At 29.1% G+C, this 18,642-nt stretch overlaps 1 protein-coding gene across 12 annotated transcripts in view; it reads right to left on the bottom strand.

Moving 5' to 3' along the window:
* Window positions 1–18,642, bottom strand: part of LOC122715523 (kazrin) — a 172,568-nt gene that overhangs the window by 102,687 nt on the left and 51,239 nt on the right. The window contains exon 1 of one of the 12 annotated variants that reach the window (XM_043937785.1): window positions 1,147–1,239. The exons of the other annotated variants lie outside the window; for them this stretch is intronic. The gene's annotated coding sequence lies outside the window, so the exon portion shown is untranslated. Of the gene's footprint in view, window positions 1–1,146; window positions 1,240–18,642 lie in introns of those variants that run through there. 12 annotated transcript variants of the gene reach the window in all.

The following is an 18,642-nucleotide window of genomic DNA, read 5'->3' as shown; positions in this document are numbered from 1 at the left end:
ATGAGTAGAACGCCTACGTTTGCACTTGGACTATACGATCCTACACACGTCGAGAAGGAAACTCGACGACTTATATACGAAATGCAGTTTATACGTTGTATAGAAAATTTTCACGCTCGAAGAAAATTGCCCTTGAAACATTTCTAAGATTAAAACGATATTATTATACGCGACATGTTTTTGAAAATCGTAAAAAAATTTTAAATGGGACATTAAAAAAAAAAAGAGAGAGAGAAGAAAAATTATTTTAAGTAACTCATTCGAAATAGAACTCATTCAAAGCGAGATTTCAAAATATTTTTTAAGATCGTTACAATTTTCTTTTAAGTCATCTAATTTTATCAGAAATTGTTATAATATTTCATTTTATGTATTAGGCTTAGTGTAATTTATTTTATTATTATAACATTGTACTCACTGCTAAAAGGAAAATTTTGTTCAAAAGGATTAGATTTAACTCTTAACTCTCACATTTATATTTGGTATTTTTCGATCGACTCGAAATTCTTTATTCTTTCATCGAAAGATTTTCAATCGAATCATTATTGAACATTATCAAAGAATTAAAATCAAGAACAGAATAATGTCAAAAACGATTTTCACGCGAAAATAAAAAATCCTCAAACATAGACTATCATCAATCTTATTTAAAAGATAAAAAAAATTCAGGATACTATTTATCCAATTTCCGAAAAGACAAAAATTCCAAAAAAAACGCATATTCGTTTCACCCTTCCATCTCTGATCGAAAAACCAACGAACCAATCGACACTTGGAATCGAGCGAAATTAAACGTCAAAACCAAAAAACCACGCCAGATTCGAAAACAGAACGGTGGACAACGAAAAAGACTAGGATTTCGAGAAATTCATCGAACACGTATTTCATTACACGTCGCAACGTTGTAGGATGGCCAATTTTCGAACGAAGAAAATTCGAGCAAACGAACCATGAAAAAATTCCATATACGATACGTTGCCCCAAGCCGAATTCCGTTAGAAAGATTAATTGGATATCTCTCTCTCTCTCTCTCTATCTATCTCTCTCTTTTTCTCCTCTGTTAAAATACACGCCAAGGAGACCTTTTCAAAGCTCTCGAACCTTCATCGGTTTTCTCCATCGGTTTCGTATATTCGCCTCACGTACCTTTTTCACGATCGTAGGGAAATCGATCCGCACTGTTTAAACCGTGTACAAATCGTCACCGTGTAAATATCGAACGAGACGAGGAACGGCACGACAAAGGGTACACACCATCGGTGAGAACGAAAAACGGTTTAAACAACGGTTACACAGTGGCGCACGGCACGAGCACCGGTTCGTCGACGACTGAGGACAGCGGAGGCGAGATGATGTCGGCCGACCTGACTGGGCCCTACATCGGGCCCTCCGCGTGGTGGGGGAGTCCCCCCGTTTCCAGAAGCACCCGAGCTACGGCTCTGGATCGTGGCAGGGTTACCTGCTGTCGGGGAGTAAGGAACGGCCGAGGTACACCGAGTTATTATTAAGGTTATTATCGTCATTATTCGACCCGGTTTTTGCCTGCCTCTCGTCCACCATTCGAGACGGATAGAATTCGATGAATCGGCATTTCTCTTTCGGGTGAATGATAATTAGGAAGCATTCAAGGATTTTAAATATTTGGTTATCAGATTGCGTAATATTTCGTTCGTGTTTATTTATATTATTCAATGTGTTTTATTGCGAATTTTTTTTTTCTTTGGAAAAGAAAAGATATTATCGAGGAATTTTACTTTTATTATATAGTTTGTTGAATTTTTGAAATTTGATACAGATATAGATATATCCGATGTGAATGTATTCAAAATGTGTTTAAATCTGAATATTTGAGGTAAAAAGTTTATGATAATGAAGAAGTTAATAACAGTTGATAGTTTTTGATTCAACATTTTTATTATATTTTAGAATATTTTAGTAATGATCGAGAGATTAATGTTTTTTTCTTTGAAAAATTGTTTGAAATACAAAATTATTATTATAAAATAATAATAAATAAGATATAATAGATTGAAATTAGATGTAATTGAGAAATTATTATTAAAATGATAATATGCTAAATAAAATGATAAGATTAAAATTGAAATTAATAATTATCATTAATACACAAATTAAATATTTTAAAAACAACAAAATAATTGAATAGAAATAGAATAATCGAGCAATTACTATTATTCGAGTAAAAAAAGAAATAAAACATTAAAGATTTATTCTTACGAAATTATTATTAGAATAACAATTAAAAGATTAAAATTCGTAATGCTAAAATAATTGAAAAATCATTATCAAAATAAAATAATCATTGAGCTAAATAAAATGAAGGACAAAAATTTTAATTCGTCACAGAAAATATCTCTTTCACCAATCCCTATATTCTTCCAAAAGTATGACAATCACGCAGAATCGATAATCGGATCGTTTAGAGAAAAAGGGGCAAACAAAAAACTTGTTCGCAGAAATTGATAACAAGACATTGACAAGTGGCCATATTATTTGATTAACGACATTACGGTGTGCAAAGCTAGAAAATATATATCTTTAATATAAAAGCCGGGATAAATCCTCGCGGCTTTTAATTAAACTGAGTCGCTCTTTGAGGCGCAGATGTTTCGGTTTTAAAACGAAGGTGAATATACACATATCTTGTGACAAAACAAAAAGAGGAAGGAGGAAAAAAAAATAAAATAAAATAGAATAAAATAAAAGAAAGTAAGAGAGAAGGAAAATAATAGAAAAGAGAGGGAAAAAAAAGAAGCAGAGTAACATTGCAGAACACCAAACACCTGAGCCGAGACCGGTTCACGATATCCACTACCTGACGCCAAACAATACATTATTGTGGGTGCACACCCGTGTCAGCTTGCATTCACGAATGTACACACACGGAACATTTCATTCGCGCCTCTGGTATACATTTTTCCAGTGTTAATGTAACGACGATACCGCGGATCGAATGGCGGCCATTGTCTCTCTTGATCATTCTCTCCACGACGTGCATTATGTTTCCACGCGTTACAAGTTGCGTTACTATCGTATACGAATTCACGTATTTATGATATTTTTTCTTTTTTTCTTTTTTTCTCTTTTTTTCGTTTCATCTCGTATCTTCTTCAATCCAGGTCACTTCCTAGCTGAGTAATTTTTTTTATTCCTCGAGGGTTTAGAGATAGCGATCATATTTGTAAAATTGTATTTGTTTACGATTAATTTATTCTAGAGGTTATTAATATATTCTGGGTTTCAAGTGTGTTACGTCATTCAATAGTATTTTAGCGGTATTATAAATATTTGATACTATAAAATGGAAATGCAGAATATAATAAAAGTATGCGATAAAAGGGAGCAATCATCGTGAGAGTTTCTTTAGAAAAATATGTTGGTGAATGTGATATTGTTTACTCGAGATTTGAAGGAAAAGAAATTTTTGTATTAATAAATATTGAAATATTAGAATTTCATCGCGTGTGTATATAAATTTAAACTCGAAAAAAAGTGTATAATAATTGAAGAATTAGCAGGAAAAATAAATTTATCATTTAGATAGAGATACGAATGTCTTTCAATTCATTTAAGTAATTCCCCAATTAAAAAACTTTCTTTTAAAAGAAAGTAAAGGAATTAGAAAGCTAAGAAAACTAGAGAAACTTTTAATAAAGAATTGCATTCTAAGATTTTTTGACTTCTTGAATTGATAATTCTTATAGATTTATAGTAATGAATGAAATAGTGGTATAAAGAAAAAAAATAATCAATTGCTTTGATGAATATCGGTGTTTCAAAGAAACTATTAAACCAACTATTTCCTATGTCATCAATCCTCCATTGTAATTTTAATTATTCAATTAAGATCCTTCAAATTTTTTCAAGTTTCAAAATTCAAAGAATCAGTTGTTTACTCACTTTCTTATATCAAAATTAATTCAATTTCTAAATTATTAATAATTAAAAAAATTTCTTCATAATAAGAATTAAAATAGAAAGGCATACGTTTAAAAGAAACCTCTCTAATTTTTATTATTTATCTAATATTAAAGGCTATCCTTAGTTCGAATCTTGTTGTGATTTAGAGCGATTCGTTCTGTATTATACTTTTCAATCTCTTACCTTACCTGGGATACAAGAATACGTATGAATTGAAAAATGAGAGGAAAAGCTGAAGAATTTTTTTTCATTGAAATGAAACTTCTTGAATGAATCACACTCACCATATGTATGTCTAAAGCGTATCAGCTTCTTAGAACTTAAAATTCTAGCTTTCTCGAGATGTTGGATTGGTGTATACATACCTGAAACATAAAAGAATAATCAGTCAGTTTTATGTTATTTTATTATTTTTATTTTATTTAATAATATTTATTCGAAAATAATATCTTTCACGTTTCAATGTGACAACAAAATGTGACTTATATCTTTTTATTATAAAGTAAATATTTTTATCGAAAGAAGATATAAATCGAGCTAATAAGGAAAATAATAAATTATAATAAATAATTGCTTATATTATAAATTAATGATTTTTTTTTTGAGCATACTTTTTTGCTGTAATATTTTCAACAAAAAGAAGATTCAACAATGAAAGAATGAAAGCTAATTTCATCTAATTTTATCTTCTCTTGAATTTTTAAAATTTGCAAATATAAAGATACTTTAAAGAATTTCAATTTGTTAAAAATTTGTAATTATAATTATTCATTATAAAGATTCGAAAATATCGAAATCACTGTTTTGCTTAACCTTTTTTTATTCCAAATAACAGAAATAAATTTTTTTTTTTTAATTTGGAAAGAGAAAAACTCTTCAACAATTTCTATTTCTAAATTTTGTAGATGATTATAATAATTAAAAGAAGAATCTTAGAAGAATGAGTATTGATCAAAAAAATCTCATGACATCTTTTTAAAGAAGAAATTCCCTTGAATTCATTTTTATAATCAAACAAAATTATACAACCCATCTAATTATAACTCTTAACAATCATTTGTAAATATCCAATATAACAACGTTGCACAGATTATTATAAGAATAATTCTTTACTTTATTACAATATTACGTTATTTATTTTCCTATCATATCCCATGGTCACCTAATCGAACAGTTCACGGCAAACAAAATGGGCATATCCCTGTAAAACTAATTCCTCCGCCAATAAGATTTGCGTTATCGGTACTGCAAGACACTCTCCGCTAATTCTCAAGCTGCTCGAGCCCTCTCGACTTCCTCGATCTTCTCTCCAACCCTTATCTCGAGTAGAAAGTGGCAACGAGGCGCAATGCCAGCTCGAGCCAACGCTTTTCCAATAAGCTGCTGAAATTCTGTACGAACGAGAGGTTTGAACCGTCGAAAACGGAGAGTTCGAGAGACGAGAATGTTGGAGGGAGGGGTGGGAAAAAAGGAGAGGAGAGCAAGAGGAAAAGGAGAAAAGGATGGAGCCGAGTTGAATAATGCACCACGCGTATATCCTTCGTCGGACTCCTCTTGTGTCTCTTTGGACTTTCGACAACAGCGTGAATCAGCTTTCGCGAATTTCTTATCCCCTTTGTCTGTTCTAACCCTCGTGGCTGTCAGAAAGAGCAGGTTGATTTTTAAAAGGTGGAAAGAAGAAAATTGCTGGCCAATTTTTTGGTCCATACGCTCGTTGGAATTAAATTTGGCTCGTTATTTTACTAAAGTTGGCTGATGTAAGAAGGATAAATTGTACGTTTGAAAGATGATGAAAAGGTGAAAAATATGTCATAAGATGGAATGAAGAGATATACATGTACAGGGTTTTAATACATTTGTGAAATAGCTTTCAAGGGTTCGTTCTAGATATATGATTAAAGAATGTAAATGAAATAATGATCTTAAGCATACTATAAAAATATTTCAAAATTTACACATCAATTTACACTTTTGACCATCGAATATAAAAATGCAATCAAAAAGTTGCGAATGAAAAATAAAAATAATATTTAGGAAAAATGAAAATGAAGTGTCTAAAATATATTCTATACTCTTAACTTTTTTTTTAAAAAGGGATGGAATTAATCATTGTGGTAATTAAAATATAACTATAAAAAATATATAAAACTATAGAATTCTATAACAGTTCATGGCAAACAAATTGGATTTGCTTGATAAAATTCTTTGACAAATGGATGACTACCATTAAAAAAAAACACGAACTATTTAACTAAATTTGCGTGATAATTACTTTTTAATTCTTTTTAAAATAATATATAAAAACGATCTAACGTTCATGTTTGTGAAATTTTAATATCACATCAAAATGAATTTTCTTGCCAAAAAAACAACCAAGTTAAGGTGTTAAAAAATGAATAATATAATGGCGTCAGTTCTGACACTTATTGGCGCAAAATTCAAGCGTCTTTCCTCGGTAATAGGGGGTTGACAAGGTAAAGTAATAAAATTTATGAGAAACATGTAGTGGTATAGTAAATATCGACATAGGAGAAAAGAACACAGCAGCGCATCGATGGCTTTGTGAATTTAAGTGCACTCGTATTTATGTACCTACAAATTATACAGGACACTGTGAAATGTTCGAAACCACCCATACATAAATCGATATGTCCATTCTCCGGGGAGAAGCTGTAAATTCAGAGCACATTATCGATTGATCTTAACATCAGGATCACAGTCACCCTCACCATTATGCTAATAATGCAATTCATTTTCATGGAATTAAATGTTTAATCTCAAAAATAATTGTTAATAAGAATAAAATGTACTAAAAATTAAATAATATCATCATCTAATATTATTATTATTATCTATGTATATTGTTTATTCTATAATAAAATATAGAGAAAGAAATAAATGATGTAGTTAATATGAAAAAAATTTATAATAATATGTTTGGATATTAAATTATTGAAGATATGAGAATACATTATAATGAATTTATTCAAGTTACTCATGGCAAATTAATAGAATCAATTTCATTTATGATATTCATCTCTCATTAAATTTTTAATTAATAGAGAAATAATTATATTAATAAAAAATAAGAAATTTCATTCATCATTGATTTATATTAAAACCAAAAAAAAAAGATTCTTTCAAAAAGAACAAAAATTTGAAAAAGACAAACGCGAAAAAAAGAATTGAAACAAAATCCATTAAATTCTAACAAATAACAACTAACAAATTTAATTCATCATCATGAAAGATATTTCACGCATTTTTTTATTTTCTTCCACAAAAGAATATAAAAACCAAGAAAAAAAAAACAAAAAATAACCTTGAAAAAAGAAATTTATAAATAAATCCTACACTTACATTAATCACCGAAAATAAAACAATTAAAACAATGTTCACGAAATCCAGTAATAAATTTCACCCATCATCAGCTTATCGAAACCGAAACAGAAGCATCCAAGATCCCGTTGCCTTTCTCCAAAAAGAAGGAGACCAAGAACCGATACGTATTTTTAAGGGCTATCACTGTCTTGGAACGTGGCTTCCTCCCTTCCCTTTCCAAAGAGCCTGGCGATCTCCAGATGGGCTCGTTAAACATTGCCCACGGAAAACAAGCTCACCCCTCTTGTCTCTTGTAGCAAATGGTACAAGGTTTCGAGGAGCAGCTGTCGTTCCATGGTAAAAACCACGGAGCAACCAAGAACGTTCTCCTCGTGCTTCTTACGAACATTTGTATAGACTTACATACACAGCTTGTATCCGGAGGACGATATGCGCGCGCATCCTATTGGTGAGGTCGGTACAGAAGGTAACTTCACCACCTATGAATAACACGGAGGTGTTTAACGAGATCCGACATGTTTCACGTACTTGTGAACTACCCACACTCGATTTTCTCGTCACTGGGAGATAACGTTTGCACATATATGCATGAGACATCCTAGAAATATGAGTTGGTCGTGAATCGTGAATGAAACGAAACGACGTTTTCCTTCGACGTTGTACTCGTGAAATGTAAGTAGTAGATACTACGTAGTCCAAGCGTGAGAAATATCTATATACTGTATGTATATGTGAATTGATGTTTGCGAGAAAAGTTCTTAACGAATTTCCAATATTTGATGGGAAGGTAGAATATGTAGAACGAGTAAAGATATAATAGACTAGGCATATGCATGCAGAGAGAACTTAAGTTAGTTAGGTTGCAAATGGAATATAGAGATTCTGTGAAACGGAAAATGTGTCTCAACGGGATATATACCATCTGGAAAAATCAGAACATAAGGATCGTATATATTCTGTGGAATACATAATTTTAATAAATGTTACATATTATTTAAGATCAAATTTGATTTCATTCGGTATTTAATAAAGTACAAAATACATAAAGTAATAGAATTATTTATTTTATAATCTTCGTTGATAAATCTGTTATTCTATATACTATTAGCTAGTACATATCTATCTATATCAATTTTTTATTTTATATCAATTTATTCACGAACAAAATATTTTAAAATCTTTTAATTTACAATTATAATACATGCAAATAGCATAACGCAATCCAATAATAATTTCACTAGTTGTGAAACTAGTTTTTGAAATGTTATATTCTAGTTCGATATAGGGACGCTTGAATAAATTTAAAAACTAGTTTGATAATCAATGATATATTAGTTATAATACATTAATTAGGGTTAGACATCAAACTTATAATTAGCTATTTATAAATTTCTAATAATTAGTTTAATTTAAATATGTGTGAAAAAATAAATCCATTCGCATATTAATATTGTAGAAAGTAAGTACTTACATTGAATAATAATGATATAGACCGGGATTATATTGACAATTATAAATTGACGACGAGATTTTAATTAAGATTTATTATTAGATTATTACTTAATCAAATTTCATTGAATAGTACATAAAGGCGTATAATATAAGATAATAATTAATTAAATTTAAAATTATAAAAAAACAATGTATCGAACATAAAAACAAATTTAAATACTTATTTAAATCCAAAAATATAATCTTAAATATTAATGCAATTTATATAATGTATCAATATGCATCTGTCGTTAATTGATTTTACAAATTTTTTTAAAAATTATATATAAAATTGCTTTCTCCAATTTATAATATATACAGGTAAATTGAAATAATGATTTCATAAAATTTCATTTTTATTAAATAATATTTAAAATTATTGATATTCTAATAGTAATAGTAATTGAATCACGCGCCATATTTTTCATTGATCTATAAATGAAAGAATAATCTTTTGTTTTCACTTATACGATTCTTCGAAATAATAGTATCACATGAAAATAATTGCAAACATACGCGTATCATACAAATGCAGTATTGTATTATTTTTCAATAGACGTTGAATCAAAGCTAACAGTCATATCTACTTTTATACATATTATGGATTAGTGAATAGAAAGACATTCTTTTGTCTTTCCTGAATACATGCAAAATGCACACATGTTTGAAATAATAACGTGCCTTGAGAATACTTGCAAATTTCGAGGTTGACACATTCTATATTTACTGAAACCAAACTGGATTAAGGTTAAGATATGATATAATTTTGTCACTCATCCGTGGATAGAATAATAGTTAACGTTTTCGTTTACCGTTTTTAATACATAATGATACTCCATGGGAATACTGGTAAACGTTGAAGTCATATCAACAATCTACGTTTTTCAATAGAGACCAAATCAAAATCAAATCGTTTTGTGCTCGAGGTAACGGCACTCCTCGGGAATATCAGCAAACATTAAGATTAAGTGCAATATTTCAGGTTTTCTGAAGGGAATCGTATCAAAGTCAGTATCAAAGTCGTCGATATCTGGATGGAAACTGCCTTTTGTCTTCATTGAACGTATACATATATAAAGTTTTGTTTGAATATAGGTATTTCTCGGTAGAATACTCGCAAAGAGAATATTCAAATACTCTTTTGAGATTGAACGCAAGATTTTAATAGAGAATAAATCAAAATTAACATTTCTCGTTGATCTATGAGAGATCTAACTTTTATGACAGAGAAAGATTCCAGCGTACAATATGTTTCTTTATTGGAAAATTTACTCAATTTTCAATAAAATTGTGAAGAGATAAATTTGTAAATTTTTCAGAAAAATTTTTTATTAGAAAATTTTTTTTGAAAATTTTAAGGTTTCGTTTCTAGTAATAATATTTGAAAAATCAGTTTTCAAATCGTGAACTTTCAATTTTCTTGTAACGATTCTCGATATTGACAATCGTTTCTCCTAAAATCGTAATTTTCAAATATATGTGTACACGTATATAGTATAAAAAAACTAAAATTTTCGCCAAGATATTTTCTAAAATGAAATAACGATCGAAAAATATCACATCATAAAAGAAAATAAATATCTTCTCCATGATAATTGGCCGTTTATCTAGGAGATAAATTATATATCATATTTTAGTTTGAAGCAGAAATAACGAGAAATAAGATACGAAGGAACGTTCGATTCCTATTTCGTTAAATCCTTCTGGAACGGATTAAACGGAGAGCCATGAGATTCAATTTGAAATGAGGGGGGAATGGGAGCGGTTCCCGTGGGAACACTGGGAGGAAAAATAACAATAATCCATCGGCGGAAGTCGAAAGTAGCTTCGCGTGTCGTTAATTCTCATTGCGCCATTCCGAGGCGATTAACGAGTTCGATAAATTGGAACGAGAATAGCGTGGCAAATGGATTAATACCCGTTGCAGTTTCGAGGCGGAATCGGGGATACAAACCGATGGAGAAGACCACGCCGTTGGAGGGAAATTCGTTATTTATGAATTCGGAAACGCCTGAAATCCGAAAGGTCCAGGTGAAGCTACGGGGCACCACCTGCTGCCTTCAGGGACGGCCTACGCGGGCCACGTGGGTCTCTTGTCCAAGATTCGTGAAAAACTGCCCCGGACCCTCGTTCCGGGCGTTGAACACCTGCACGCCGAAAATTACTTGGCAAATATCGCAACCGTCCACGAGGATGGAATATTTTGTCCCCCTCTGAAGCGTTCTTCTCGAAACACTTTTGCGCAGAGATCGTTGATAATGTTTGACATTGATAACAGTACAAGTATTGAAAATTTTGAAAGAGAAGTATTATTAATTATTATGCATAATTATTAATTGATTATTGTGGTTTTTTTTTTAGAAATGTAATGTACTCGATGAAAATAAATTTGAAATTTTTTGAATTAGTTAATGGGCAAGCAACAATATATAATATTTTTGAAAAATGAAAATTCTAGAAAATTCTAGAAATGAAAATTTGATATACGAAAATAACAGTTGAAACTTATTTATTATTATTTGAAGTTTGTGTTGGACGAAGAATGAAATAAAGAATGAAATGGTTTTATCTCATTTAATATAATATAAACTTATAAATTAATATTAAAGAATCCATCTTTTGAAGATGACTTACAATCACATATCGAGTTGAACTCCGGTATTCTATAATAATCAAATTTTCATTTCAATTTAATAATTATAAAAGTTAATAATATATTATTTTAAAATAAACATTAAAATAAGAATTAATTGGAATTATCTTTGCTTTATATCTATTTATTTGCGGAAATATTAAATAGCAAAAATAAGGAGAATAAATCTGATATTTGAAGAGTTTGATATTCTTCTAGATGCTTATGACAATTGTAAATAATTAATCGAGGAGGGGAAAGAAAAAGATACGAGATGAAGTTTCTAATTGAGCAAAAGCTCGATCACGAAGCTTCAAATACTTTCTCGGCTTAAAGACAAATTTAATCGTTGTCTAGTGAATTAATTTATCCCGAGACAGAAGCAAAATAAATTCCTTGGAGCGAGCTAAGCTCGATCGTAATGAAGATATCGATCGCTTTGTGACCGTCTTTTCTCTCTTATCGCCAACTCAAATACTCTTGTTTTAATTACGCGTGATTTATTCCTATAATTATAGATTCCAAGCCCCTGTCAAAGTTTCGATACGATAAACAATTTATTAATTATAATAATAATTATCACATTTTTATAGAAACGATACAAATCGTGAAATTTCTATGTTTTAAATAATAATAATAATATACGAATGTTGAAATATCATATTGTTTATAACGAAGTGTGATATTTCGATAAAAGATGTCGCATATTTAATTAGAATGTAATTAAATTAAATTGTTGTATTTCATTTAAAATAATGAACGTCTAATCTATTTAGACAGTTAATTAATATTTTAAAATTGCATCAATTATAAATTAAAGTTGCTGATAATAATTAATTCCTGTTAAATTGAATCGATGATTAATATTTGAAATGTAATCAATCTTATAAATCTACGAATACATTTTTTCTTCTTTAATTATTAAAAAAATAATAATAACAAAAATTAAAAAAATTAAAAATCTTAAAATAATTATTATATTTTAATAATAGTTGTAAAAGAAAATAATATTTCTTTGATAACTAAGAATTCAAAATTCTACCAATTATTGAACAATTATTAAAGACACAAACAAATCACTAAAAATTTTCTATTAAATATAAATAAACTTTTGCTTTTTCCCCTTAACAAAAAGAAAAATTAATTTTTTTGTCAAATTTATTTCATATTGCATCAACATAACATCCCCATACATTCCATAACATTTTATATTTCAAAAGTTCAAAAATTATATTTAACAAATTTCCTTTTATTACATTATTGCATTATTCGATCAAACAACTTAACAAATATCCAAACAAACTTGACCGATCTCCGTTAGATCGTCCATCGATCATCGATTAATTTGAAAAGAGAGCAATAAACGCTGCATATTTGCGTAACAACGAAAGCATTCGAGCTTCCCCCGTGTACAAGTCACGTTTATTACTTTTCTCGTCAGACGCAATATCCTCTGTTCCATCACTTTGCGTAACTTCACGAGACGATGGCAAAAGGTCGGCGTTACTCTTGAACGAAATGAAACGAAGGAAAAGCTGGAAGAAAGGAAAATGGAGGATGGAGAGGAGGAAAACTGGAGGAATCCACCGGATATCGTATTTTCTCGCAATGCATTACACCAGACTCTCGTTTTCTCTCTCTCACCCACTCGTCCCATTCTCTCGCTGTCTCTCTTTGTTTCACCCTCGCACGACGCCCTTTTCGTTGGATCCTGTACCTCTGGCACGAGTGGAAACGAGGTTAGGGGAGAATGACTAAGTGCGCGCGAGGGGTTAGGTCATGTGAAGAAGGGTGATCGAGGGGTGGGATCGAGCTTTCCTGAAATTTCCCTAAGACTCGTTTAACCTCCTTCTAAGGCCTTCGAACGACGGCGTTCTCTAAAAGAGAGAGAAAAAGAATTTGCATGAAGAAGAGAAGAGAATTGGCGATAATAAGTATGCAAAGGTTGTAGATTTTCATATAAAACTGAAGTATTTATTATTCGTTAAATTGTTACGTTTATATCGAGGAATTCGAAGAAATGATGAATGAATGGAGAATGAATCATGATCATTTAAAAATATTTAATTTTAAGAATTTGTTTGCAAGTGAGTGTGTAAGGGATATACAAACGAATTTTTTAATATGATAATTTAATAAATTATTTATTATAATGATTTGAATTTTGAAAATTCTGTTTATACTTTCTTTACTTTTCCATATGATAAAATTAATCTGTAGATTTATGTACAGTTATATACAAATTAATAATAATAATTAAATTATATTCCATTCTATAATATGCGATTTTATTATGAATATTTTTTCATATCAAATAATAATTTTCAATTTAAATCCATATATTTTATTTTGTCTATTTATTGCTGCTATTAATTTTAATGAAATATATCGTTATTAAGTTATTCAATAAGTTATAAAATTAATTACAATTCAATTACAATTTTAGTATGATGTTTTAAATTAATAAAGTTAATATTTTAAGTTTAATCAAGAGGAACTTATTTAATTAAAATGAAATCCATCATAATTTACACGACATTCTAATGAAGTACAAACTCTTCTTTCTCGTTACTTTACAAAACTTGTAATCAATATTTTAAATAACTTACTCTTCTCTCTTATAAAACAATCTTAAAAATTTTTTTCTCTTCTTGTTCAATAAGTTACATTGATATTTTTACTGTCATATATAATAAATATAAATCAAAATTTATATTGCACGAAGCCTTAAATGATATATTAAAATTATTAAAATAATTAAAAATTATAATTTTTTTTAATATCAACCAATTATTTTATAATTTTCAAATTAATGTAAACTCTAGAATTACAAGAATTTAAGAATTATTTTGAATTGAAGAATCTATTAAAATATTCATCATATATATAGATTGCATGCATTATAAAAATTCATTCATTTATGAGAAATTTAAATGTACATATAATATTTATGTACAAATATATAAAATATTTAAACTAATATATCACACGATTGAATCAAAATTTCATTTTCATTTTTAGATTCCATTTTCCATAATTTTAACGATGAAAATATAAATTTACACAAAACAATATAATCATAAATAAATAAATATTCTTATCATGAATCTTGTTTGCGTGTGAGAAAGCATTGACAATTGATTACGCAATTATGACCAAACACTTAATCCTTTTTCCCGATTTTTTTTTGTCTCGTTTCCAATCTCGTCGCAATCACCGTTGAATTTCCGGCAAAATCAGCCTGCTTTTCCGACTCGACGCTCGTTTCCATCGACGTGTTTTCGAGCCACCCTATATTCGATGGCGAGGGTGGTTGGAAAATCGAGGGGTGGAACAGGGTGACTAACTGCACGAGCATGGAGGAGGGTGGCTAAGAGTACTTGCTGCGAATACCAAGTGTCTCTAATACAGGGTGTCCCCACGAAATATTTGTGGCACACAGCTCCACTATCGCGAATCCTCCCCTTCTCACTTATGTTTTTAATGGGTTCGTGTTTCTGGTCTTCTTACACCCTGGATCGAAGGAATCGTAATATAAATTACACTCGAAGAATAACAAGGGTCCAATATTGGCGCAATATCCAATTAAATATTAAGTTTATCGAGAAAATTCATCCTAAAATTTAACAATATTTATTTTATAAATACAACGTATCTTTGCACTAGTATAATTTTATTTATTAATCATTATCATTTTATCATTTTTCTTAATCGAATTTAACTAATCAACTTTCTACAATATCTATCTAAAATAAAAATTACATGTATCATTTTTTCAAGTGTTATTTTCTAGATTTATTATTGGGATACTTTATATCCTTCTTTTAAAAAATCTTTCTATATTTCTTACTTAACCAGTTATATATAATTGTAAGCACATGTAATAACCAAATATACGATGTACAAAATAATGAGATAAAATGAAAAATATAGTTTATTGTTAATTATACTTCAAATAAATTATTGTATTTTTAATTTCGTTATATCATTATTACCAAGCACCAAATAATACTTTATTTACACCGAACAGTTATTCTTAAAATTCACAATATCGAATTAATATAAGAAAATGATAAATGATAAATTATAATCTTGTTTTCATAAAGGTAGAGGAAATCAATTATAGTGACAGAGTTAATCTCAAGGTAAATAAGTAATCAAGTCCGAGAAATTTATTTTTCGGTTAACAGTCCAGCAATATGGATCTGAAAGCATAATCCATCAGGGACGTATGTATCAACAGCGTTGAATGGAGCCACGTAACACTCGGCACGTGAAGAACACACGACCCTCGCACCCTCCATTCTTCCCCCGTGTCGATTCTCTTCTCATTCGTCCCTTTGTCTATCAGCTTCCTCTCACTCAGATTCCGGATATCTTTCTGTTATTCTATCACTGTTTTCGCCAATATAAGATTTTACGTATTACAATTTTTAAAATTCATCTAATCTATTTTAATTATTAGAATTTACTTATTTGAATTTATTAAGACCATAGAAAAAGAAAATTATTTTCAGTTACTTTTTTTTTCTTTATTTTATTTAAAATAGCGTATTTGCAAACGTGAATGAAACAAATAATATTGGAAAATTTATAACGAAATGGAAAAATATTATTTCTTTTAAAAATTTATTCTTGATTTAAATAAAAACTAAAATATAAGATCAATATGAATTATTTGTAAGCTATAAAAAGTGCATAAAAAAAAACTGAACGATTTAAAAAAACACATATAATGTTACGATAATTTTTATTTCATAAATGGATATTTAGAAATTGTATGATAGTATCAATAATTATTCTTATAATTTTTGTTTTAACATCGATAAAGAGAATTTTATGAAATCGAATTGAACTACATTTATATTTTACATCGTGAAATGCATCTCATTAAAAAATACTTCGATATCAATTAATATTCACGAAGATTCATCATTTGGCGAAATGTCATTTACATTCATTCCTTTGTGGATAAACGCGTAATACAAACGCGTGAAATTGATTTATTAGACAGAAACTGATGAACGACTCATTCCCTGCATTACTTTGCAGAAACTGGTCTGCCGTTAACAACGCGACACAAGGGACAATTCCATGACTCACCCTGAACTGTCTTCCTCCCCTCTCCTCCCCCCCATTCTCATAGAAATATGACTTTCAAAAACATTGATACATCGAAAAATTATAGGATACAATAACAAATACATGTATATCAATATTAAAATGATTATACTGATATAATCAAATCGTTTTGAGAAGAAGAAATTTTCTAAGTGAAAGACTGAATCTTCAAATGATTGCAATAAAAATGTTTTTATTTAAATGATAAATTGATAAATAAATATATCTGTGTAATTAATGTAATTCAAATGATTGCAATAGAAATTTTTTCATTAAGATGATTATATAAATAATAAATTGATAAATAAATACACTTATAGAGTTAATAATCAAATGATTGAAATCAGTTTTTCAAAAGTATACGATGAATCGGATGATTATAATAGAAATCTCTTTTATTTAGGTAATAAATTATTGATTAACAAACTTTCTAAAGCAACATAATACTCATTTCTGTTTTCAACATTCATTTCTATTTTGAATTGAATATATGATGATTTTAAGCATTTTTTAGCAATAATGCATATAATAAATAATTTAGAAAATAGAGAAATTTGTATACATATATTTATTATAATATAAGCAATAGATTGAGAGAAATCTTGTTGTTTTTTTCATGAAATGTAAATCATAAACACATATTTTTAATAAAAATTTCTCACAAAGATTTTCTACGAATAGAGAATTTATATAGAGTAGAAAAAATATTATCAATTTTTTTAATATAATTTATTTCTATCTTCGATTTTGATTGTTTTCAATTATCACATTATATGCACAATATTATCAATATATTCGTCGAATTTGTTTTTAATATTTACCAAAGATATCAATATCTGGAACAAATTTGTTTTGTCATTTGATGATGCATTTAATATCTCCAATTCTTTAATTATTCAAAGTTAATTTTTTTCAAAGTTTTTCATATATTGTATTTATCTTTCAAATTTTTACTCGTTATTCATAGAATCATACCAATATATTGCTACATATGCAGTTTATACTTTTAATATTTTTAACTGTATTAACAATTGTATTACATAACTCGTCATTTTTCTCGATATTTATAAAACAAATTTCAATAATCATTTAACACAAGATTCGTCGCTTAACCGTTATATTAATACATTCAATATTTTTCAACCCTTTAATTACAAATCTCTTTTGGACGATAAACAATCGTACCGCCGTTTCATATTTACCTTTCGAATTTTCGGGGTTCGTGAAACGAAATGTCAATGATCGTGTTCGATACATCGTTACGCCGCTTGCTTTCGAAACACCCTATAGACCAAGCCACCCCACCGCCAGATATTGATTTAGTATTAGCAGAGAGAGAGAGAGAGAGAGGGAGGGAGAGAGAATGAGAGCCCTCCACTATACAACAGAACCATTCTGTCGGTCTCATTTCTAGCATTCAACCGGCGTGTTCGCCGCTTTTTTCGAAAACGAATTCGACAAAGCGTGCATCGATCACAATGCCACGTGTTTGTAGGCTTACTTCCGGGTAACCACTTTTCTCCACTTTCCTCTCCCTCCATTTCTCCCTTCTTCTCCGAGCCTCCACAGGATTTGTCTGCGTTTACTTTACTTCATCATTTCCACTTGCAATCCACTTTTAAATACTTTTGACTTTAACGTTCCTCCAGATTCTCTGACGATGGAACTTTAATTTTTAGCTGATTTTTGTTTCAAAAGTGTATGTTTCAGGAAAATTTCAAGTTTCTTAAGATTATTATATCGAAAGTAATATCGGTTTTATGAGCGCAAAAGTAAATCAATTTATCATAATATATAGTCGATGCAATATTTATTTTAAAAATATATCAAATTCATCCTGATAATTTTCTATTTTTATTGACATAATATTATCTATTAATATAAAGAATTAGTTTTTTTGTTTTTAATTTTTAAAATTGTCTTTTGAAAATTGAACAGTTGTTAAATATACGGAAAATAAATGATAAATGTAAATATATTATATTCATCTTCTAAAAAAATAAAAATAATAAAATTATATAATAATGATTCATCTGTAAATATATATATTTGAATTCGCAATTTACAAATAAAAATAACATATATATGCCAAAATCGAACAAAGTTGTATTAAAAGA

The sequence above is a fragment of the Apis laboriosa genome, unplaced genomic scaffold (genome assembly GCF_014066325.1).
Source record: "Apis laboriosa isolate Shangri-la unplaced genomic scaffold, ASM1406632v1 scaffold38_cov145, whole genome shotgun sequence".
NCBI lineage: Eukaryota > Metazoa > Arthropoda > Insecta > Hymenoptera > Apidae > Apis > Apis laboriosa.
This window is presented reverse-complemented; position numbering and strand designations above follow the sequence as displayed.